The sequence below is a fragment of the Mobula hypostoma genome, chromosome 4 (genome assembly GCF_963921235.1).
Source record: "Mobula hypostoma chromosome 4, sMobHyp1.1, whole genome shotgun sequence".
NCBI lineage: Eukaryota > Metazoa > Chordata > Chondrichthyes > Myliobatiformes > Myliobatidae > Mobula > Mobula hypostoma.
Window position 1 is genome coordinate 18,719,621 of NC_086100.1, and position 25,543 is coordinate 18,745,163.

At 42.4% G+C, this 25,543-nt stretch overlaps 1 long non-coding RNA gene across 2 annotated transcripts in view; it reads right to left on the reverse strand.

Annotated features, from left to right (window-relative positions):
• Positions 1 to 25,543, reverse strand: part of LOC134344734 (uncharacterized) — a 71,263-nt gene that overhangs the window by 17,816 nt on the left and 27,904 nt on the right. Inside the window, exons 4-5 of one of the 2 annotated variants that reach the window (XR_010017504.1) lie at positions 16,132 to 16,324; positions 9,042 to 10,578 (exon numbers count right to left, since the gene is read on the reverse strand). The exons of the other annotated variant lie outside the window; for it this stretch is intronic. This is a non-coding gene — a long non-coding RNA (uncharacterized LOC134344734). Of the gene's footprint in view, positions 1 to 9,041; positions 10,579 to 16,131; positions 16,325 to 25,543 lie in introns of those variants that run through there. 2 annotated transcript variants of the gene reach the window in all.

The following is a 25,543-nucleotide window of genomic DNA, read 5'->3' on the forward strand; positions in this document are numbered from 1 at the left end:
ATTTTCTATTTATGATTTATAATTTAAATTTTTAATATTTACTATTGATATGTGCTCCAGGGAGCGGGAAGCGCAGAATCAAATATCGCTATGATGATTGTATGTTCTAATATCAATTGTTTAGCAACAATAAAGTATAAAGTATAAAGTATCTCACTGAAATCAATCAAATATTGAAAGACCCGGATAGAGTGGATGTTCCTATACGCAGGGAGTCTCGGACCAGAGGGTACAACCTCAGAAAAAAGGTACATCTATTTGGAACAGAGATGAGGAAAAATTTCTTTAGCCAGAGGGTGGTGAATCTATGAAATTCATTGTCACAGATGGCTGTGGAGGCCAAGTCATTGGGTATATTTAAAGCAGAGCTTGATAAGTTCTCGATAAGTAAGGCTGAAAGGTTCCAGGGAGAAGGCAGAAGAATGGGATTGAGAAGGATAATAAATCAGCCATGATGGAATGGAGGAGCAGTTATGATATTGCTGAATGGTCTAATTTTGCTCCTATATCTTATGGTCTTATGGTCTAAAGAAATTCTTCCTCCATTTCTGTTCTAAAGGGACGTCTTTCTATTCTGAGGTTGTTGCCTTTGGTCCTAGACTCTCTCACTATAGGAAACATCCTCTCCACATCCACTCTATCTAAGCCTTTCAATATTCAATCGGCTTCAGTGAGATCTGCCCTTTCATTCTTCTAAACTCCTGCGAGTATAGTCATTACCTGTACTATGAAGAAAATATTTGTAACATTGCATAAATTGATATTGTTGCTTGTGCAACTATGAAAATGATGTGTATATTTCTGGAGCGTGCAGGTTCACAGTCTCACATTCTCAGCAAGATCCCACCATTGTTGCAAATCTATAAAACTCACATCAGAATGAGACAATAAAAAACTACGTCCGTGAGCATGCTTGTGGCCATTTATTTAAATATCTCGTTGAATAGCTTAGTTTCTGAATACATTTGATAATTGCATCGCTAAATGCCCTAGGACTTTAAAGACACTAGAATTTTATGTTTTTGTTACCATGGATGCCACATCAAATTAGCACATCATAAAGCAGAAGGTCATGCTTTAATAACTAAAATCACGCATCTTCTAAATACCGCCAAGTTTAGAATGATTAGAAATGAAAGTGGAACGTTTTTTATTTATTGATTATATTATCCCTTTAACATCAGAAAATAATATATTTATGGACCATGAGACACAGGAGCTGAATTAAGCCATTTGGCCCATCAAATTTCACCACTATTCCATCATGGCTCATCTATAATTCCTCTCAATCCCATTCTCCTACATTCTCCCTGTAACTTTTGACACCCTTACCAATCACAAATCAATCTTACTTACTGCCCATTATGCCGCTCGTGTTTAGGGCAGCAATGAAGATCTCTAAAGAACCTATCAACTTCTACTTTAAATATACCTAATGACATGGCCTCCACAGCTATCTGTGGCAATGCATTCCACAGATTCACCATTCCCTGGCTAAAAATTTAATACCTTACCAGCTGACAGTGTACATTACCCCATGTACATTTGTCAACAGCTCGGATCGTCTACAGAATTCTTAAGTGGGAGGGTGAGCAGCCAGAGGTTGTGGTTCATGTCAGTACCAATGATATGGGTAGGACGAGTGACGAGGTCTTGGAAAGTGAGTTCAGGGAGTCAGGTGTTCTGTTAAAGGGCAGGACCTCCAGGGCTGTGATCTCAGGCTTGCTACCCGTGCCATGTGCTAGTGAGGCTAGAAATAGGAAGACCTTCCAGTTTAACATGTGGCTAAGGAGTTGGTGCAGGAGGGTGGGCTTCAGATTTTTGTGTAATTGGGCTCTCTTCTGGGAAAGGTTTGCCAGTGCAGCATGGAGTTGCAGGGGAATGGGAATCAGAGTGCCAGAACAGACAATGGAGTAGTTGTGGACAAAGATATTGTTAAGCTAACATACATAAAGACAGGAATTGAAAGGTTGAGCATGGTTTGAATAATGTTCTGAGCTGCATATACTTCAATGCAAGTATTGTAGGAAAGGCTGATGAGCTTACGGCATGGATATGCATGAGGAATTATGACACTGTAGCCATTAATGAGACTTGGTTGCAGGAGGGCCAGGACAGGCACCTCAATGATCTGGAGTTCTGCTGTTTTAGATGTGATAGAGTGGGAGGGAATAAAGAGGGAGGGTGGCATTACTGGTCAGGGAAAATATCACAGCAGAGCTCAGACAGGACAGACTGGAGATCTCACTTCGTGCGGCTTAACAGGTAGAACCGGCAAGTGAGAAAGGCGTAACCATTTAATGGGGCTATATTATAGATCACCCAGCAATATGCAGGATTTACAGCAGCAAGTTTGTAGGGAGATCGCAGATTGTTGTAAGAAACACAAAGTTGTGATAGGAGGTGATTTTACCTTTCCTCATATTGGTTGGGAATCCCACACTGTAAAAGGGCTGGATGGGAAAGAGTTTGTCAAATGTGTTCAAGCAGGTTTCCTTATTTAGTACATAGAAATCCCAACAAGAGAGAGTTTGATACTAGATCTTCTTTTGGGGAATGACACAGAGCAGGTGACTGAAGTTTGTGTAGGAGAATACTTTGCATCTAGTGATCATAATACTATTAGTTTCGAGATAATTATTGAAAAGGATAGGTCTGGTCCTCATGTTGAGATTCTAAATTGGAAAAAGACCAATTTTGATGGTATCAGAAATGATCTGGCAAGTGTGGAATGGGACAGGTTGTTTTCTGGCAAAGGTGCACTTGGTAAATGGGAGACCTTCAAAAATGAAATTTTGATAGTACAGAGCTTGTATGTTGCTATCAGAATAATAGGCCAGGATAACAGTTTTATGGAACCTTAGTTTTCAAGAGGTATTGAGGTTCTCATTAAGAATGTAGGTATAGGCAGACAGGAACAAGTGAGGTGCTCAAGGAGTATAGGAAAAGCAAGAGAACACTTACCAAGGAAATCAGGAGGGCTAAAAGACAACATGAGGTTGCTCTAGCAGATAAGGCGAAGAAGAGTCCGAAGGGTTTCTATGAATAATTAAGAGCAAAAGGATAGCAAAGGACAAAAGTGGATCTCTGGAAGATCAAAATGGTGATCTATGTGTGGAGCCAAAAGAGATGATAGACACAGAGTTTATGGATATGAGGCAATGCAGCAGCAAACTCATGGACAGGTAACAGAAATGGAGGTGTTTGCTGCCTTGACGCAAATTAGGATGGATAAATCACCAGGGCCTGACAATGTGATTCCTCGGACCCTGTAGGATGCCACTGCAGAAATTGCAGGGCTCTAGCAGAGATATTTAAAACATTCTTAGCCATGGATGAGGCGCTGGAGGATTGGAGGGTAGCTAATGTTGTTCCATTGTTTAAGAAAGGCTCCAAGAATAAACCGGGAAATTATAGGCTGGTGAGCCTGACATCAGTAGTGGGAAAGCTATTGGAAGGTATTCTAAGGGACCAGATATACAAGTATTTGGATAGACAGGAACTGATTATGGATACTCAACGTGGCTTTGTGTGTGTTAAGCCATGCCTAACCAATCTTATAGAGTTTTTCAAGGAAGTTACCAGGAAGGCTGATGAAGGCTAAGCAGGTGTACAGGTGTGCTTAATAAAGTTGTCGCTATTTGTAAATGTGTTGCTTAAGTAATTGGCTGAAGTTTGGAAAATAAATATACAGGGCAAATCTTAATGCATTTTTATGCCAGTCTCTCAGTTGAATGAGTTCACATAGTTCAACAGTAAACCATAGTTTATTTTTCAAGTAAACCTCCCTTTGTGACTCATTCACCTTCACTAACATGTCTTGCAGAGAAAATTGGCTGCCATAATAGAACCTGCCCAAACTGTTCTGTCTTTCTCGAAAGGTCCATCATTTATTTAAGGTACAGTGGTAGCCTTAAGTCCTTAGGGTTGTTATTTCTGAAAACAAGGAATTCAGAGTCAAAGTAAGAAATTCTAAGTTTGCATGAAGAGATTTTAAGAGAAATGTTAAATGTGTTCAGTGAGGACTTTTTATCTTGTTATTTTATGTTTTGTGTTTTATTGCTATTTACTTATATTAGCATTTACACAGTTTGTTGTCTTCTGGTTGACAGAACATAGAAACATAGAAAATCTACAGCACAATACAGGCCCTTCAGCCCACAAAGCTGTGCCGAACGTGTCCTTACCTGAGAAACTACTAGGGTTACCCATAGCCCTCTATTTTTCTGAGCTCCATATACCTGTCCAGGAGTCTATTAAAAGACCCTATCATATCCACCTCTACCACCATCGTCAGCAGCCCATTCTAAGCACTCACCACTCTCTGCGTTAAAAAAATTACCCCTGATATCTCCTCTGTATCTACTTCCAAGCACCTTAAAACTGTGCCCTCTCATGCTAGCTATTTCACCCCTGGGAAAAACCCTCTGACTATCCACACGATCAATGCCTTTCATCATCTTGTACACCTCTATCAGGTCATCTCTCATCCTCCGTCACTCTAAGAAAAAAAGGCCGAGTTCACTCAACCTGTTCTCATAAGGCATGCTCCCCAATCCAGGCAACATTCTTGTAAATCTCCTTTGCACTATTTCTACATCCTTCCTATAGTGATTAGATTAGATTAGATTATGAGGACACTCAGTCCTCGTTTATTGTCATTTAGAAATACATGCATTAAAAAATGATACAATGCTCCTCCAGAATGATATCAGAAGAAACACGAGACAAACCAAGACTAAAACTGACAAAACCACATAATTATAACATATAGTTACAACAGTGCAAAGCAATACCGTAATTTGATAAAGAGCAGACCATGGGCATGGTTTAAAAAAAAAGTCTCAAAGTCCCGATAGCTCCATCATCTCACGCAGACGGTAGAAGGGAGAAACACTCCCTGTCATGAACCTCCAAGCGCCGCAAACTTGTCGATGCAGCACCACTGGAGGCACCCGACCGCAGCGGACTCTGAGTCCATCCGAAAACTTCGAGCCTCCGACCAGCCCTTCAACACCGAGCATCGAGCACCATCCTCTGCCGAGTGCTTCGACCCTGCCCCGGCCGCCAAGCAACAAGCAAAGCCGAGGACTCCGGACCAGTGAGGTGACCAAAACTGAGCACAGTACTCTAATCTTTCATTGATCCTGTTATAGTTAGTATTCTATAGACTTGCTGAGTACGCCTGCCAGAAAAATGAATCTCAGGGTTGTTTGTAGTGCATATATGTACTTTGATAATAAAATTTACTCTGAACTTTGAGGTGCGAGGTTTTCAGAGGAAATTCCAGAACATGGAGATACAGGCCCCTTATGTGAGAAAGGATGTGCTGACATTGGAGAGGGTTCAAAGGAAAATGATTCCAGGATCTATCTGAAAAAGGCTTATGAGGAGTGTTTATTGTGTCACGTGACCGGCAACAATGAATATAGAATTGAGTCAGGTTTTATAAACAAATAAACATTTATTAAATTCTGCTCAAAATTAGTAAAAAGATAAACAAACGAAAACCTTAACCAGAAGTAAACTGCTATGCGGCCATTTAACAAACCGCCAAACTCAGTACTAGTTCTTAAAGCGGTATATGCGAACACAGTCTTAAAGTGGTAAATTAGAACACAGTTCTTAGAATGGTAAATTTCTAAAGTCCAAGAGATCTATACAGTCAATTAGGAGAGACCTTCCTGAAGTAAAGAATTCCTCGAAGACACGACGTTACTGCCACTCCCAGCCGGAACCTGCCTTGTCCGCAGGATTCATGATGATAGAAATAAAACGGTTTAAAGGCACTGACCTTTTTCCTCTGTATACTAGATACTGCACAACCTTTTCTGCTACTTTTAGCAGAGGTTATCTCATGCAGATCTCTCTTACTTGAAGGAATTTGATAATGGTCGATCCTTTCCAAAACCGCTGAACGACTCCTTCAAGTTCCCGTCTTCACTCTCCAATACTACTGAAAAGGTACATCAACAAATCTGGCAGCTATTGGTGAAACTGCCGGCCCAACATTTCTGTACCTTACAATAGAAAGTAAAACTCCGTTTTAAAACTATACTGTGTCATGAGACTAATACACAGTGTAGCGGAGTATCTGACTGACGATCTAACTGAAAACTAACAGCGTCAACAGGGGTCTACACTTATATACCTGGTGAGAACAGGTCATCACGTGCACTCACATCGGCGGGAAAATTACATCATGTGACCTCCGCAAGACTACTACATCATCCTCCCAAGACAATCACAAGATATCCATGAAGTATGTAACAATTGGCTCTGGGCCTGTACTCACTAGAATTTAGAAAAACTAGGGGGATCTTATTGAAACCTATCGAATGTTGAAAGGCCTAGATAGGAGAGGATGTTTTCTATACAGGGGGAGTCTAGGACCAGAGGACACAACCTCAGAATAGAGGGATGTCCATTTAGAACAGAGTTGAGGAGGAGTTTCTTCAGCCAGAGGTTGGTGAATCTGTGGAATTTGTTGCCACAGGAGACTGTGGAGGCCAGGTCATTGAGTGTATTTAAGGTGGTAGTTGATAGATCCTTGATAAATCAGGGCAGGAAAGGTTACAGGGATAAGGCAGGAGGATGGTGTTGAAAGGGAAATGGATCACCCATGATCAAATGTTGGAGCAGACTCGATGGGCCAAATGGCCTAATTTGGTTCCAGTGTCTTATGGTCTGATGGTCTTAATGAAGGTCAATTGTGATAAAGATTAGCTTTATTTGTCATACGTACATCAAAATCTACAATAAAATGCATCAATGGCCAACGCAGTCTGAGGATGCGCTAGGGAACAGCCCAAAAATGTTGCCATTTTTCTGGCGCCAACATAAAATGTCCACAACTTACTAACCCTAACCCGGACATTTTTGGTATGTGGGAGGAAACGGAATCACCCAAAGGAAACCCACATGGTCAAGGGGAGAATGTACAGATAGCGGGAATTGAACACCAATCAGTGATTGTGCGAAGGGTGGGGAGTACAGCACAAGACCTCTGACTAGGGCAAATCAGTGGCCAGGAAGTTCCAGAGACAGTGAGAGACAAATTGCAAGAGTGAGCAATTAAAATAAAAAAAAACCACTGGGGACCTGCAGCTATGCACATCGCTGAGGATGAGAATGATGGTGAGTGGGATAGAAAATGAACAGGGAAGTCTTAAATTGATGAAGGTAGAGCAGTGGATGCAGTGTATATGGATTTCAGTAAGGCAGTTGATAAGGTTCTTCATTTCTCATTCAGAAAGTAATGAGGCATGGGATCCGAGGAGACCTTGCTTTAAGGATCCAGAATTAGCTTGACCACAGATGGCAAAGGGTGGTTGTAGATGGTTCATAATCTGCGTGAAGGATGGTGACCAGTGGTGTTCCGCAGGGATCTGCTCTGGATCTCCTACTCTTTGTGATTTTTATAAATGACCTAGATGAGGAAATAGAAGGATGGGTTAGTAAGATTTCTGATGACACAAGAGATGGGGATGTTGTGGATAGTCTGGAGGGTTGTCAGAGGATCAAAAGGATGCAGAACTGGGCTGAGAAGCGGCAGATGGAGTTCAATCCAGGTCAGTGTGAAATGGTTCATTTCGGTAGATCAAATTTGAAGACAGAATATGATATTAATGGTAAGACTCTTGGCAGTGTGGAGGATCAGCGAGATCTTAGAGTCCATGTCCATAGGACACTCAAAGCTGCTGCACAGGTTGACAGTGTTGTTAAGAAGGCGTATGTTGTGTTGGCTTTCATCAACCGTGGGATTGAGTTCAAGGGATGTGAAGTCATGTTACAGCTATATAAGACTTTAGCTAGACCCCACCTGGAGTACTGTGCTCAGTCTGGTCACCTCACTATAGGAAGGATGTAGATACTATAGAGTGAGTGCAGAGGAGATCTACAAGGATGTTTGCCTGGATTGGAGAACATGTCTTATGAGAATAGGTTGAGTGAACTTAGCCTTTTCTCTATGGAGCAACGAAGAATGAGAGGTGACCTGATAGAGGTGTATAAGATGATGAGGGGCATTGATTGTGTGGATAGCCAGAGGCTTTTTCCCAGGGATGAAATGGCTAACACGAGGGAACATAGCTTTAAGGTGCTTGGAAGTAGGTACAATGGGGATGTCAGAGCTAAGTTTTTCACACAGAGAGTAGTGGGTGCGTGGAATGCACTGCCAGCAACAGTGGTAGAGGCAGCCATAGTAGGGTCTTTTAAGAGACTCTTAGATAGGTACATAGAGCTTAGAAAATTAGAGGGCTATGCAGTAGGAAAATTCTAGTCAGTTTCTAGAGTAGGTTACATGGTCAGCACAACATTGTGGGCTGAAAGGCCTGTAATGTGCTATAGATACTTATGTTTCTAGATGAGCCGAGGTTCAATGGGCATACAGAATTGGGGACTAATCACAAAAGCATTAGAACTATCAAGATAGAAGCTTGCAAAAGATTGGGTGATGTTTTAGACAGTGGATCAGCTGATGCTGAGATGAAGAAGCAAATTTCTGGAGTGGAAGTAGGCATGTTTCATGATGAGAGGATAAAGATGGAAAGGAGAATCCATCATCAAGGACCCTCACCATCCAGGCCTTGCTCACTTCTTGCTGCTGCCATTGAGAAGGAAGTGCAGGGGCCTTAGGTCCCACATCACCATGTTCAGGGACAGTTATAACCTTTCAACCATCAGGCTCCTGAGCTAGTGTGGATAACTTTACTAACCTCAATTCAGAACTGATTCCACAAACTATGGATTCATTTTCAATGACTCTAGAACTCATGTTTTCAATATTATTTACTGCCTCTTTATTTATTTATTACTATATCTATTTTTTGTATTTGCACAGTTTGCCTTTGTTTGCACATTAGTTGTGTGTAGTTTCTCACTGATTCCATTGCGTTTCTTTGCATCTACTGTGGATGCCCCCACAAGAAAATAAATCTCAGGGTAGTATATGGTGACATAAATTTACTTTGATAATAAGTTTAATTTGAACTTTGATTAGTTTAAGCTTTGCAAATACATCAAACATACGCAAAAGCAGATCTAAACACAAATGTAGTTCACGAAACATAGATAAATTAATACAGGTTGAGTGCCACTTATCTGAAATCCTAAAATCCAAAACCTGCAAAATCCAATTTTTTTTTGAGCGCTGACACGATATCACAATTGGAAAATTCCACAAGGCATTGGCAAAGTTTCCACATGACGCGCAGTTTTTTGCGCACCATAGGTAGTTCTGAGAAGTGACCTCACATTTGTAATGAACAAGAGTTAATGAAAAATAGAAAAACACTGCGGGAAGTGAAAAATTAAGATTTCGATTGTGAGTTGAAAGACTGGATTCGTCAGCGTCAGAGTGAACATATGCCACTTAACAGCATGTTGATCATGAAACGAAGATCTATCACGACAAACTGAAAATTGAAGATAATTGTGAATATTCAGCAGGCTGGTTGCAGAAATTTAAGAAAAGGCATGGAATTACATTTTAAAGATTTATGATGTTAAAAGCCTCAGTTGATCACAAAGCAGCAGAAAGTCATTGATGAGTTTGCTACAACTGTTGATGATGAAAATCTATCACATACGTGTGATGAACAAGTGTAGGACAAAGATTGCTTACCAGTAGCACCTAAATTCAAAGTTGGAAATGATGGTGATCCTAAGCTATCTCATGATATAGTCCAAAATCTGAAAAAATCCAAAATCCGAAACACTCTACCCCAACCATTTCGGATAAAGGGTATATAACTTGAATAAATGTTTAAATATATAACTGTAATACTGAAAGTTTAAAGTCACATTCATTTTTGCTGGTCCTCTTTCAATGCTTCCAGTGAGACAGCTACAAAATGAAAGGGGTGACCAATTACTATAATTGTTGGGATTTTCATGTTACAGATTCCAATGTCCCATCATTTATTCCGATACAGCCAATGATGTATTTGCCATAGTAAAACTCTACAAGACCAGTGGAATGAGGAGGGGGTTGCACAGAGATGGGGCTCTTGTTTGTTCTGTTAATTATACGTAGTAAAATACTAATTACAAGAATATAAATTATAGGGTTGGAAAAGGCTCCACTTTATGCTAGACAATAACTGCAGCAAGTGGTTAAATTACTAGACCAAACATATATAAAAAAGGATAGCTAAGGTATATGTGGAACCCCCTAGATGGTGAGACAATGAAATTAATAACGGGAATCAGGAAAATGGCAGATAATTTACACCAATACTTCTACATCAGTCTTAACAGCAGAACAATGCTGCCAATATCTCTAGGATAGCAGATGTGCTAGTTTCAAACAACAAAGAACTTAGAGCAATCTCTATTATGAGGGATAACATACTGGAAAAGGTATGGGGTTTAAAGGGAGTCAAGTCAGCAGGATCAATAACCTGTATCCCACACAAGATCTGTAGAGTGGAACGAACAGTCAATGTTTTGGACCGACAACCTTCATCAGGATGTTGACTACTTATTCCCCTCCATAGTTGCTGCCTGAGTCGTTGAGTTCCTCCGGCACTTTGTGTGTGTTGCTCAAGATTTCTGTGTTGATAGTAAAGCCGAGTTCTAAGAGGTTACCAATGGGTTGCAAACGATAAATGTTCAAGCAGAAGAAGGAAAAGAGAATGAAATTAGGTTAGTGTTTAAAAGATAACGATTAGCTTTATTTGTCACACGTACATGGAAATGTAGTGAAATGCATTGTTTTACGTCAATGACCAACACAGACCAAGGATGTGCTGGGTCAGCCCACAAGTGCCACCATGTTTCTAGCACCAACATAGCATGTCTAACTCAGTAACCTGAACCCCTACACCTTTGGAATGTGGGAGGAAACTAGAGCACTTGAAGGAAATCCACATGGTCATGAGGAATACAGACAAATTTCTTACAGATATTGGACTCAATCTTACAGCAGGAGCTGTAGAGCACTGCATTAACCACTACACTACTGTGCTACCCTACACCTCAACATCAATGCTTAACATCTGTTAGTGGCAAGCTGCTGTGAAGAAGAAATTAATCATTTATTGAAACTTAACTTTCAGCTATGATGAAATGGTGAGGTAGACCCAATGGGTTGAATGAGCTAATTCTGCTCCTTCTAGTTTAATGCAACCAAGCCAAGATAAAATTATTTTTAATGAAAGGAAAATCCTGTTTGACAAGTTTGCTTGAGTTCTTCATAGGCAAACAAGCAGAGTTAACACTGGGGAATCTATAGAGCTTTATAGGCATCTGTTAGTCTCATGAGACCATGGATTTGTGCCTTGGAAGGTTGCCGGGGCGCAGGCCTGGGCAAGGTTGTATGGAAGACATGCTGCAAGTCTCCCCTCTCCACGCCACCAATGTTGTCCAAGGGAAGGGCATTAGGGCCCATACAGCTTGGCACCAGTGTCGTCGCAGAGCAATGTGTGGTTAAGTGCCTTGCTCAAGGACACACACGCTGCCTCAGCCAAGGCTCGAACTAGCAACCTGCAAATTACTAGACGAATGCCTTAACCACTTGGCCCACGTGCCAACAATAGAGGTAGAATACTTGCATAAGAGCTTACAGTATAGTGCTAATGTGGATGGAAGATCAGTTGTATCATAGAAGACAAGTCTGAAGAAATGGCCAAAAGGATGTAACTAGTGGAGGGCCCAGTGATCAGTTCTCAGCTCTCAATTATTAATTGACTACATTAATGACTTTGAGGAAGAGCACAGTGTGGTATCCAGATTGCGAAACAAAGAAAATAGACGGGAGGTCATGCCTCAATGAGGATATTTGGATTTCGTAACAGCTTACTTTGAGTGAGTGGACAAAAACTTGGCACATGAAGTTTAATATGGGAAAGTGTGAGGCCATGCACTGCAGTAGGACGCATTAAAAGAGAGATTATCTAAATGGAGTGTGACTGGAAACGAGTGGAGTACAGAGTCATCCAGGGGTTCCTGTTCATGAAACACAAATAGTCATAGGAAAGTACAGCACAGATATAGGCCCTTTGGTCCATCTAGTCCATGACAAAAACAACTTAAACTGCCTACTCCCATCGACTCCACCCTGACCATAGTCTTCCATATCCCTGCTATCCATGTACCTATCTAAACTTCTCTTAAACATTGAAATTGTTTAATCACAAGCATCACTTGTGTTGGTAGCTCATTCCATACTCTCATGACCCTCTGAGTGAAGAAGATTCCCTTCATGCTCCCCTTAAACATCTCATCTTTCACCCTTAAGCCATGACCTCTGGTTATAGTCCCACCTAACCTCAGTGGAAAAAGCCTGATTGCATTTACTCTATCTACACCCTTCAAAATTTTATATACCTCTATTAAATCTCCTCTCAGTCGTCTATGTTCTAAAGAATACAGTCCTAACCTATTCAATTTTTCCTTATAACTCAGGTCCTCCAGATCTGGCAACATCCTTGTAAATTTTTTCTGCACTCTTTCGAACTTATTTACATCTTTCCTGTAGGTGGGTGACCAAAACTGCACACAATACACCAAATCACCAACGTCTTATACAACTTCAACACAACATCTCATCTTCTGTACTTGATACATTGATTTATGAAGGTCATTGTGCCAAAAGCTTTCTTTATGACCCTATCTACCTATGATGCCACTTTCAACAAAGTACGTACCTGTATTCCCAGATCGCTTTGTTCTACCACACTCCTCAGTGCCCTACCAGTCACTGGTAAGAGCTACTCTGCTCGATCCTACCAAAGTGCAAAACCTTGCACTTGTCTGCATTAAATTCCATCTGCCATCTTTCAGCCCATTTTTTCATCTTGCACATCCCTCTGCAAGCCATGATAGCCTTCCTCACTGTCCATTACACCCCCACTCTTGGTGTCATCTGCAAATTTGCAGATTCAGGTAACCACATTATCATCCCGATCATTGATAAAGATGACAAATAACAAAGGGCCCAGCACACCACTAGTCACAGGCTTCCAGTCAGAGAGGCAAACATCCACTACCACTCTCTGGCTTCTCCCACAAAGCCAATGTCTAATCCAATTTACTACTTCATCCTGAATACTGAGTGACTGAACCTTCTTGACCAGCCTCCCATGCGGGACCTTGTCAAATGCCTTGCTAAAGTCCACGGAGACAGCAACCACTGTCTTGCCTTCGCCCACTTTCTTGGTAACTTCCTGAAAAAATTCTATAAGATTGGTTAGACATGACCTTCCATGCGTGAAGCCATGCTTAATCATATCCTTAATCAGTCCACGTCTATCCAAATACTTATATATCTGGTCCCTTAGAATACCTTCCAAGGCAAGTGCAGCAAGTTGTTAAACTTCAAAAGTTCAAAGTTCAAATTTATTATCAAAGTATGTATATGTCTCTGTATACTACCCCGGGATTAATTTTCTTGCAGGCATTCACTGTAGAACAATAGAATCAATGAAAAATTACAAGCATTCAATATGCAAAAATAGGTAAGCTGCGCAAATACAAAAATGAAAATAAATAAATAAGCAAACAAACAACAAACAAATAAATAAATAAAACTGAGAACATGAGCTGTAGAGTCCTTGAAAGTGGGTCCAAAAGGTTGTGAAATGTGTTCAGAGCTGTTGTGAGTGAAGTTATCCATACTGATTCAGCAGCCTAATAGTTGAAGGGTAATAATTTTTCCTGAATGTCATGGTCTGGGGCTTAAGGCTCCTGTACCTCCATCCCAATGGCAACAGCCAGAAGAGAGCATGGTCTGGATGGTGGGGGCCCTTGATGATGAATACTGACTTCTTGTGGCAGCACTCCTTGTATATGTTCTGAATGGTGGGGAGGGTATTTCCTGTGACAGACTGGACTGTATTCACTACTATCCATTTCTGGACGTTGGTATTTTCATACCAGGTAGTGATGCAACCAGACAGGATACTCTCCACTGTGTACCTATTGAAGTTTGTCAGAATTTCAGATGACATGCCGAATCTGCACAAACTCTAAGAAAGGAAAATGGTACATTGGCCATTATTGCAAGGAGGATGGAGTGTGGAAATATATACATATCACTGTAATTGTAAAAAGTATAGTTAAGGCTGCACCTGGAGTATTGTGTACAGGTTTCATCCCTTTACTTAAGAAGGGATGTACAAGTTTTGATGACAATCCAGTGGAGATCCACTAGGGTGATTCCTGGAATGAGAGGGTTGTTATAAGAAGTTTTATTGTTTATAATTATGAAGCTTTATTACTAATTAAAGATCACTGCTTAAAGCAGAGGTAACTAACTTTTTAAAAGAACTGAGGGCAATGTAGAACAGGCATAGAAGAGGAGTTGAGGCCTGTGGCAGAGCAGCCAAGATGATACCAACTGAGCAATAGACAAAATGCTGGAGGAACTCAGCAGGCCAGGCAGCATCTATGGAAAAAAGTACAGTTGACGTTTCAGGCCGAAAACCTTCGGCAGGGCTGGAGAAAAAGTGCTGAGGAGTAGACTTGAAAGGTGGGGGGAGGGGAGAAAGAAACACCAGGTGATAAGTGAAACTTGGATGAAGTAAAGAGATGGGAAGTTGATTGGTGAAAGAGACAGAAGGCCATGGAACAAATAAAAGGGGGGGGGGGGAAAGGAGTACCAGAGGGCGGCAATGGGTGGGCAAGGAGATAAGGTGAGGGAGGGAAAAGGGGATGGGAAATGGTGAAGTGGGGGTGGGAGGCATTACCGGAAGTTTGAGAAATCGATGTTCATGCCATCAGGTTGGAGGCTACCCAAATGGAATATAAGGTGTTGTTTCTCCAACCTAAGTGTGGCCTCATCATGACAGTGGAGACGGCCATGGATGGACATATTGGAATGGGAATGGGAAGTGGAATTAAAACGGGTGGGCACTGGGAGATCCTGCTTTTTCTGGCAGACCGAGCGTAGATGCTCGGTGGTCTCCCAGTCTACGTCGGGTCTCACCGACGTACAGGAGGCCACACCAGGAGCACCGAACACAGTAAATGACCCTAAGAGACTCACAGGTGAAGTGTCGCCTCACCAAGATGGACAGTTTCGGGCCCTGAATGGTAGTGAGGGAGGAGGTGTAGGGGCAGGTGTAGCACTTGTTCCACTTGCAAAGGTAAGTGCCAGGAGGGAGACCAGTGGGAGGGATGAATGGACAAGGGAGTTGCCTGGGGAGTGATCCCTGTAGAAAGTAGAAATTGAGGGTGAAGGAAAGATGTACTTGGTGGTGGGATCCTATTGGAGGTCGCAGATGTTTCAGAGAATCATGTGTTGGACGCGGAGGCTGGTGGGGTGGTAGGTGAGGACAAGAGGAACCCTATCCCTGGTAGGGTGAGGGGATGATGGGATGAGTGCAGACATGCATGAAATGGAAGAGATGTGGTTGAGGGCAGTGTTGATGGTGGAGGAAGGGAAGGCCCTTTCTTTAAAAAGGGGGAACATCTCCTTCATTCTAGAATGAAAAGGCTCAACTTGTGAGCAGATGCCGCGGAGAAGGAGGAATTGAGAGAAGGGGATGGTGTTTTTACAAGTAGCAGAGTGGGACAAGGTACAGAACTGGTTGGGCAGTCTCGGGGAGCTGAATGGTCTAATTCTGCTCTCAATTTCTTGTGTTTTTGTGTTCCTGTGTTCTTGTTATCCTTACTTGTTCTAGCTAATTTACATTCTGAAGTAGCTAACTGGTGCACTGAGTTGTCAATAAGGCAGTTCGCTGTCACTTTACCAAGGGTAAGTAAGAGTCAGCAAACTAATATAGGATATAAAAAGAAAGAAAAACAATGAGGAACTATAAATTAAGAAAGGCTCTTTTAAGTAATTTTATCCATGAAAAGCTAAAATGTGGCTTAAAATATTCTAGTCTAATGGACAGCACCGTAATACAGCAGTTAGTGTAATACTATTACAGCACCAGCGATCACTGGTAGGGGTTCAATTCCCAAGGCTGCCTGTAAGGAGTTTTGTGATGGCATGGATTTCCTCTGGCTGCTCCCGTTTCCTCCCACATTCCAGGAAGATGCACGATTAGGGTTAGTATGTTGTGGGCATGCTACTTTGGCCAAGAAATGTAGTCCTCACTGATTTGACTGGACACTAAACTATGCACTTCACTGTACATCTGACAAATAATACTAATCTTTAAAGCTTGTTTTTTTCCTTACCTTCTTTGATGCTCAAACTTGGACAACTATGGGACACTTCTTCTTGCAGTTTAAACTTCTTTGCACAATCTCCTGCAAAGAAAAGATCTGCAGCATGACAGCGACCTGGGTTCAATTCCTGCCATTGTCTGTAAGGAGTTTGTACATTCTCTCCATGACACTGTGAGCTTCCTCCGGGTGCTCCAGTTTCCGCCTACATTCCAAAGATACAGAGGTTAGTAGGTTAATTGGTTGCATGGGTGTAACTGGGGTTGTTGGGCGGAAGGGCCTATTAACATGCTGTATCTCTAAATAAAATCTTTTTAAAAAGGTCTTGTTCCTTAAGATTTATGACACACTATCTTGTTTTAACCAGCAACAGGAAACAATGTGGTTTTGTGGTCTTTCAATAAAACAGCACCAACAATCTGTGCAAACCAGCATACAGTTGCTTTTATTAAATTGTAAGTGTATACTTCATACCAAGTTTTTCCTGTGTAGATTGAATGATAACAGTCCTAATTTAAAGTGTCAAACCGAACAAGGGAAATGAACCATGCATTACCTGCAGTTAGTTAACTAACAGAGTTAAGTAGATCTCTCTAGTGCACAGAGTAGAGTTATCATTGGCTCACTGACAGCATGCATACCAGCTCAGAAGTTTATGATCCTTCCCAGATGCTGGGAACAAAATATTTGCTAGCCCTCATATGCAGCAGTGAGATAGTGCTTCACTTTCAGAGCTCCTGCCCTTTAGATTAGTTGTTTATCAATATCTTCCCTCAAAGGTGATATGCACTCGGTGGCCATTTTACTACGTACAGCTGTACACCTGCTCATTAATGCAAATATCTAATCAACTAATCATGTGGCAGCAACTCAATGCATAAAAACATGCAGACATGGTGAAGAGGTTCAGTTGTTGTTCAGACGAAACATCAGAATGGGGAAGAAATGGGACCCAAGTGATTTTGACTGTGGAATGATCACTAGTGCCAGACAGAGTTATTTGAGTGTCTCAGAAACTGTTGATCTCCTGGGATTTTCATGCACAACAATATCTAGAGTTTACAGACAATGGTGTGGGGAAAAAAAATCCAGTGAGTGGCAGTTCTGTGGGCAACTTGTTAATGAGATGATTATCCGGCCGGTGGTGTAGTGGCATCTGCACCAGACTTTGAGGCAAGTGGTCATGGGTTTGAATCTGGGAGGCTCTTTACACACTTTCCATCTGTGCTAGGTTGAGTATCAAGCTAGCAACTGGGCTTCATATGTAGGGTTCTCAGTAACATTAACTGTAATGTTAACTGTTAATTGCTAATAATAAAATGGCCTCTCTGTAGTGTTATAATGAAATGGCTTCTCTGCAATGTTAACTGATGAGGTAATGTTTCTTTGTAGCTGAAATGTTTGGGTTATAACTAGAGATAACGGGAAACTAACCAATGGAAGTCATGTTATTCTATCTGTATGTGTGGGATCCGGAGTGAGTGTGCAGGTATTTGGCGAGGAGAGGCGAAGAGGATGGGCGTGCTGGACACACTCTGGTAGACCACCGTGGTTGGTCCCAGTCCAAGGGTCGAGGAATTCGGAGGAGATGGAATGGTGGAGAGAAGACCCTGTTCCTTGAGCTCCAATGATTGTGCACGAACTGTTTTAAGTGTGGCACCTTTTCCTTTTACATTTTGTTTACCCATTAACCACATAGTCACAGTAAGATTTATAAAGTGTAATCATTTAATCGCTTACTGTGTATTTTCTGACTTTTGCATTGTGGGTTTGTACTGGGGTACATTACACAGCATCCATACAAATTTGATTACCCAGGTTGGCAGGGCTGAGGGCGCTTCCCCTGGACGTACACGAGCTGAGCGAGTTGGAGGCTTACATTTGGGGGCTCGTCCAGGATTTGATCCTATTGGATGCTGTGTGATCGCCCTGTTTAAATTAGTGCTGAGATGGACCCGGCTAAGATTGCACGCTGGTGTGAGTCTGAGGAATTACCAGTTAATCATGCGTGCGTATTAAGTGGGGTGGATATGCGTACCCCGGAGGAAGTGTTAATTCGATGTTTGAGTACGGTTAAAGCTGTCGGCAAGGTCGAAATCGTAGCTAGAAAGTTTGGTAAAATGGTGGACTCAGATTTTGTGTTAGTTTGGACTATAGCTGACATCAAGGCAGTGGGACTGCCAGCATCTATCGGTGACCCCGGTGAGCCGGGGCCATGGGGTGTTCACACTGTCATGGAGGAAGGGTCTGATGGGATGCCAGAGGAGTTGCCTGCAGCTGGGGGCGGAGATTTTAGAGACCAGGTCCTATCATTTCTGCAGGATGAGGGGAAGGAGTAGTCAGATTTGGAGAGTTTAATTAGTCCCCGTCCCCCACCGAAGGGTGAGGGCTCTGAGTAGGCGTCAGCCGTTACCTCCCTGGTGAACAAGGCAGCGGGTCCACATCAGAAGCTAAGAATTTTCTCTGGGAAAACACTTACTCCTGAAGGTGGGGATGATTGTGACACATGGGTGGAGCAAGTCTCTCGTGTATTAGGTGAGTGGCAGTGTTCTGAGGAAGAAAAGCGACAGAGATTGGTTGAAAGTTCAAGGGGGTTGGCGGCTGAAGTAGTAAGAGGTGTGAAAGTTAGCCAGCCCTCTGCTTCCATTGCTGAGTATCTAGATGCCTTGGAGGAGGCTTTTGGTATGACGGGGAGCATGCTGGAGCTCTTGGGGGGGGGGGTTCAAAACATGCATCAGGAGAAAGGGGAGAAGCTTTCCACATATCTTTTTCGGCTAGAGAGATGGCTAAATTGTTTGAGGCGCCGGGTGTCATTCCGGCGGCTGATGTAGATCAGATAAGGAAGGACCAGGTAACCAGAGGAACCCAGCAGCACGATAAGATTGCTTGGAGTCTCCGGCAGTCCCGCAGAACGCATCCCCCACCCCCACATCATTTGTTCAGCTGCTCAGAGAGGTGAGGGAGGAGGAGGATGCAGCGGAGTTGGGTCAGACCACACTTGGAGTATTGTGAGCAGATCTGGGCCTCTTATCTAAAAAAGGTGCATTGGCATTGGAAAGGGTCTAGAGGAGGTTAACAAGAATGATTCCAAAAATGAAAGGGTTAATATATGAGGAGCTTTTAATGACTCTGGGCCTGTAGTCACTGGAACTTAGAAGAATGAGGGGAGACAACTCATTGAAGCCTACTGAATATAGAGAGACCCAGATAAAGTGATTTTGGAGAGGATGTTTCCTATAGTGGGTGAGTTTAGGACCAGAGGGAACAGCCTCAGAACCGAGGGACATTCATCTAGAACAGAGATGACAAGAAATTGCCTTAGCCAAAGGGTAGTCAATCTGTGGAATTCATTGCCACAGATGGCTGTGGAGGATGCACCACCTTCCGGCTAAGAAATTACTCATCTTTTTTCTAAAGGGACGTCCCTGTATTCTGCGGCTGTGACCTTTAGTCCTACTCTTCCACACTACCAGAAACATCCTCTCCACGTCCACTCTATCTTGGCCATCCAACGTTTGACAGGTTTCATTAAGATACCCCCTCATTCTTCTAAACTGCAGCCAGTACAGGCCCAGAGCTTACGCCTTAAAGGTCCCATTAGTAAAAGTTGGAAAGAAATCTGTTTTTTGGTGTCTCAGTCATTGTAAAACAGTAAGAAGCCTGCCCAAGCAAAAAGATAAGACAAATGGGATCTAAAGAAAGAAGGAATTGCTTTACTGATGTAATTACACCTTAGTGATGAGGTGATGAGGTTCAAAACAATAAATTATTATCCATAAATCATGCTTCCAATTCATGTGCAATATATTTTCTTATAGTTAAAGAGGTCTTGTGTTACTGTTCAAATAAGCCACACCTTGGTGGAATGCCATAATACAGCTTAGGCTTCAAAAGCTCAGGCAGTATGTGTCGCTGTCAAACCAGACAATGCACTCCTTTACTTTGTAATACCAAGGTACCATGATTACTTTGTTGTAAGCTAAATGCAACAACCACTGAGCGTCCTGTTGGGTAATGATTTTGTTTTTAACTCTGAAAGCAGCATGCTCATTTCTCTAGTCCAAAATTAAAATTTTGTTTCACTGATGCAGCTGGCGATGGCAACAAATGTGGCTCAACCACAGACTGGCTGCGACAAGTTCAGTCAGGAAGTAGTGATATTGTGCATCTCAGAATACTTAAACAAAACTGAAATGTGACTTGTCCGAGAATTACATAATAAGAAATATTAGCTTTATTTGTCACAGGTACATCAAAAACGATGGTGAAATGTGTCAGTTTAATGTTAACAACCAACAGTCTGAAGATTGGCAGAGAGCAGCCCGCAAGTATCACCACCCTTCTGGCAACAACATAGCTTACCCACAACTCACTACCCCTAACTGCACATCTGATTTTGGATTGTGGGAGGAAACCAGAGACACCCAGAAGAAACCCACAGGGAGAATGCAAAAACTCCTTACGGAAAAGTGTGGGAATCGAACCCAAATGGTGATTGCTGGCAACGTAAAGCGATTGCACTAAGCACTATGCTACATGCCACCCGAAAGAACCTTCAGTGGGTCGTAGAGATAATACACAGAAAACTATGCTTAAAACACTAATTCCTTCCTACATAGAGAAATCAACAGAAATCATGTACGAAGGATCACTTGTCATGTATTATTTTGGGTAGGTGGGGAAATTATTTTGCTTTCTCTTTTTCCTCTCTTCATGCTCAACCTGTGAACCCATTTCAGTATGTTGCTACTGTTAGTGTATAGCTGAGGATCCAGAAGGCCCATACAAATGTCTCTATTTCATTCTGCTGCGGAAGAATCTATATTATTAATGATGGATGACATATTTTAGAGGGAGAAGGATGGATTAAACAAGGAAATTTTGAAAGCAGCAGAGCAAGATCTTGCAGTGCCACATATCTGGGTTCAATACTGACCCCTGTACGGCCTGCCTGTGTTCGCATGGATTTCCTGGTCTTCTTCTAAACCCAAGAGATGTGCCAGTTGGCAGATTAATGGGTTACTGTAAATTCCCTCTTTTGTGCAGATGAATGATAGAAACTGGGAGGTGTTGATGAAATTTGCCTGAATGTACGATTAGTATAAGTAGGTGGTTGATGGTCAGCACAGAGTTGGATAACAAAAGGTCTGTTTCCTAACTGTTTGGCTCCTTAATGTGAGAGTAAATGTTCATGTGTAAAAAAGACCATACATCAGAATGGGGAAGAAATGTGATCTAAGTAACTTTGACCATTGAACATTGGTGCCAGACGGGATGGTTGGAGTATTTTAGAAATTGCTGAACTCCTGAAATTTTCAGGTGTAACAGCTTATAGAGTTTACAGAGAATGTTGTGAAAAAAGGAAAAAATAAATCCTGTGAGCAACAGTTCTGTGGGAGAAAATGGCTTGTTAATGAGGTTAATGAACAATGGCCAGACTGGTTTAAGCTGACAGGAAGGCAATGGTAACTCAAATAACTGTGTGTTACAACAGTGGTGTGCAAAAGAGCATCTCTGAAAGCACAGCACATCGAATCTTGAAGTGGATGGGCTACAACAGCAGAAGACCACGAACAAACGCTCAGTGGCCACTTTACTAGGTACAGGAGGTACTAATAAAGTGGCCACTGACAGTAGTTCAAGTTTATCAGACAGGAACTCTCCCCAATAAAACCCTGATGACAGGAGCAAAACAATCTGCTGGAGGAACTCAGCACATCGAGCAGCTCTTGCGGGGGTGGAAAAAAATTGTTGAGGTTTTGCAGAGTTATAATATGACTAGGAATAGTCAGCATGGCTTTGTCAAGGGCAGGTCGTGCCTTACGAGCCAGATTGAATTTTTTGAGGATGTGACTAAACACATTGATGAAGGAAGAGCAGTAGATGTAGTGTACATGGATTTCAGCAAGGCATTTGATAAGGTACCCCATGCAAGGCTTATAGAGAAAGTAAGGAGGCCTGGGATCCAAGGGAACATTGCATTGTGGATCCAGAACTGGCTTGCCCACAGAAGGCAAAGAGTGGTTGTAGACGAGTCATTTTCTGCATGGAGGTCAGTGACCAGTGGTGTGCCTCAGGGATCTGTTCTAGGACCCTTACTCCTCGTGATTTTTATAAATGACCTGGATGAGGAAGTGGAGGGATGGGTTAGTAAGTTTGCTGATGCCACCAAGATTGGAGGTGTTGTGGATAGTGTGGAGGGCTGTCAGAGGTTACAGCGGGACATCGATAGGATGCAAAACTGGGCTGAGAAGTGGCAGATGGAGCCAGATAAGTGTAAAGTGGTTCATTTTGGTAGGTCAAATATGACGGCAGAATATAGTATTAATGGTAAGACTCTTGGCAGTGTGGAGGATCAGAGGGATCTTGGGGTTTGAGTCCATAGGACGCTCAAAGCAGCTGTGCAGGTTGACTCTGTGGTTAAGAAGGCATACGGTGTATTGGCCTTCATTAATCGTGGAGTTGAATTTAGGAGCTGAGAGGTAATGTTGCAGCTATATAGGACCCTGGTCAGACCCTACTTGGAGTACTGTGCTCAGTTCTGGTCGTCACACTACAGGAAGGATGTGGAAGCCATAGAAAGGGTGCAGAGGAGATTTACAAGGATGTTGCCTGGATTGGGGAGCATGCCTTATGAAAACAGGTTGAGTGAACTCGGGCTTTTCTCCTTGGGAGCGGCGAAGGATGAGAGGTGACCTGATATGAGGTGTATAAGATGATGAGAGGTATTTTTCGTGTGGATAGGCAGAGGCTTTTTCCCAGGGCTGAAATGGTTGCCACAAGAGGACACAGGTTTAAGGTGCTGGGGAGTAGGTATAGAAGAGATGTCAGGGGAAAGTTTTTTTTACTCAGAGAGTGGTATGCGTGGAATAGGCTGCCGGCAACTGTGGTGGAGGTGGGTACGATAGGGTCTTTTAAGAGACTTTTGGATAGGTACTTGGAGCTTAGAAAAATAGAGGGCTATGGGTTAAGCCTAGTAATTTCTAAGGTAGGGACATGTTGGCACAACTTTGTGGGCAGAAGGGCCTGTATTGTGCTGTAGGTTTTCTGTTTCTATGTTTCAGGTCGGGGTGCTGAATCAGAATCAGGTTTATTATCATTGGCATGTGACGTGGAATTTGTTAACTTAGCAGCAGCAGTTCAATGCAATACATAATCTAGCAGAGAGAAAAAAATAAATAAATAAAATATAATAATAAACAAGTAAATCAATTATGTATATTGAATAGATCTTTTAAAATGTGCAAAAACAGAAATACTGTATATTAAAAAAAGTGAGGTAGTGTCCAAAGCTTCAATGTCCATTTAGGAATTGGACAGCAGAGGGGAAGAAGCTGTTCCTGAATCACTGAGTGTGTGCCTTCAGGCTTCTGTATCTCCTTCCTGATGAGAAAAGGGCAGCCCTGGGTGCTGGACATCCTAAATAATGGACGATGCGTTTCTGAGACACCGCTCCCTAAAGATGTCCTGGGTACTTTGTAGGCTAGTGCCCAAGATGGAGCTGACTAGATTTACAATCTTCTGCAGCTTCTTTCAGTCCTGTGCAGTAGCCCCTCCATACCAGACAGTGATGCAGCCTGTCAGAATGCTCTCTACGGTACAACTATAGAAGTTTTTGAGTATTTGTTGACATGCCAAACCTCTTCAAACTCCTAATAAAGTATAGCTGCTGTCTTGACTTCTTTATAACTACATCAAAATGTTGGGACCAGGTTAGATCCTCAGAGATCTTGACACCCAGGAACTTAAAACTGCTCCCTCCCTCCACTTCTGATCCCTGTAGGAGGATTGGTATGTGTTCCTTCATCTTACCCTTCCTGAAGTCCACAAACAGCTCTTTTGTCTTACTGGCGTTGAGTGCCAGGTTGTTGCTGCGGCACCATTCCACTAGTTGGCATATCTCACTCCTGTATGCCCTCTCGTCACCACCCAAGATTCTAACAACAATGGTTGTATCGTCAGCAAATTTACAGATGGTATTTGAGCTATGCCTAGCCACACTCTCATGTGTATATAGTTGTGGATTAATCCGAGCCTAACTGAGTAAAAGTTTACACTGTCCATTAGTCACTGGATCAAACAGACAGGAAGGAGACAGTAACTCAAATAAGCATGCATTACAACAGTGGTGTGCAGATGGTATCTTTGAACGCACAACACATCGGACCTTGAAGTGGATGGGCTACAGCAGCAGAAGACCACGAACATGCAATCAGTGGCTGCTTGATTAGGTACAGGAGGTATCTAGTTAATTGGCCACTGAATGTATACAAGTATCAAGTCAGTGTGCTAAAGCTGAGGCAAGGGCAGAATAAAATTCAAAATAATAAATATAAAACCAGTGCAAGAAATTGCTTAAAATGTAGCAGAAAGATGGGCCATCAATTGCCTCCTTCAATTCTATGGGAAAGGAAAATGTTGTTATAGAAGCAAATATTCCATCCATTTTGTCCACTTTTGGGCCCTGTACTTCAGGCCAGTGATACAAGTAATTGCCTGTGATCTCTGAATATGCCTTCCTGCACAAGCAGTCACTTGTAGGTAATAATTTCTCACCTACTGCTGTCCGGGTGGTGGAGTGGAGGGTGAGCTCCTAACGGTTTGGCAATGCAAAACTGACGTCTCATTTCACTTCCATACAACCTAACTCATACTGCTCAACTTTCTGTTGTAGAGGTTGCCATAGCTTTTCTGCAATCAATTCAGATTCAGAATAACTTATCACATGTACATCGAAGCATACAGGGAAATGCGTTGTTTGTGGAGCAGCCCGCAAGTGTCGCCACGGGCTGGCACCATGTTGTTCTGGCACAACATGGTACGTCCATAATGTTCAGTGGCACAACAACAGCTACACAAGCTCCTTCCATAGAATATAGAACAGTACAGGTCCTTCAGCCCACAATGTTGTGTTGACCTTTTAACCTACTCTAAGAGCAAACAAACCCTACCTTCCTAAATAGGTCTCCATTTTTCTATCATTTATGTGCCAAAGAGTTTCTTAACTACCCCTAATATATCTGCCTCTACCACCATAACTGGCAGGGTATTCCACTCACTCGCCACTCTGACCCCCCGCCCCATACTTTCTTCCAATCACCTTAAAATTATACCCCCTTGTAATAACTATTTCTGCCCTGGGAAAAAGTCTCAACCTATCTTCATAAGGTACGCCCTCTAATCCAGACAGCATCCTGGTAAATCTCCTCTGCACTGTCTCTCTTTTCTCTCTCTCTCTCTCTCTCACCCACCCAACCATGCTACTCACAGACACTGAGACAGCTCCAACCCCAGGACAGGCTGCCTCTGGGCTTCCAGACTCCAGTGGGAGAATAGTCCTACTGAGAAGAGGCTCAAAATAAGGAGAAGGTAAGAAAAGTTATTAACTTTTCACTGGAGCTTATACATAATCGGCGCTCAAATA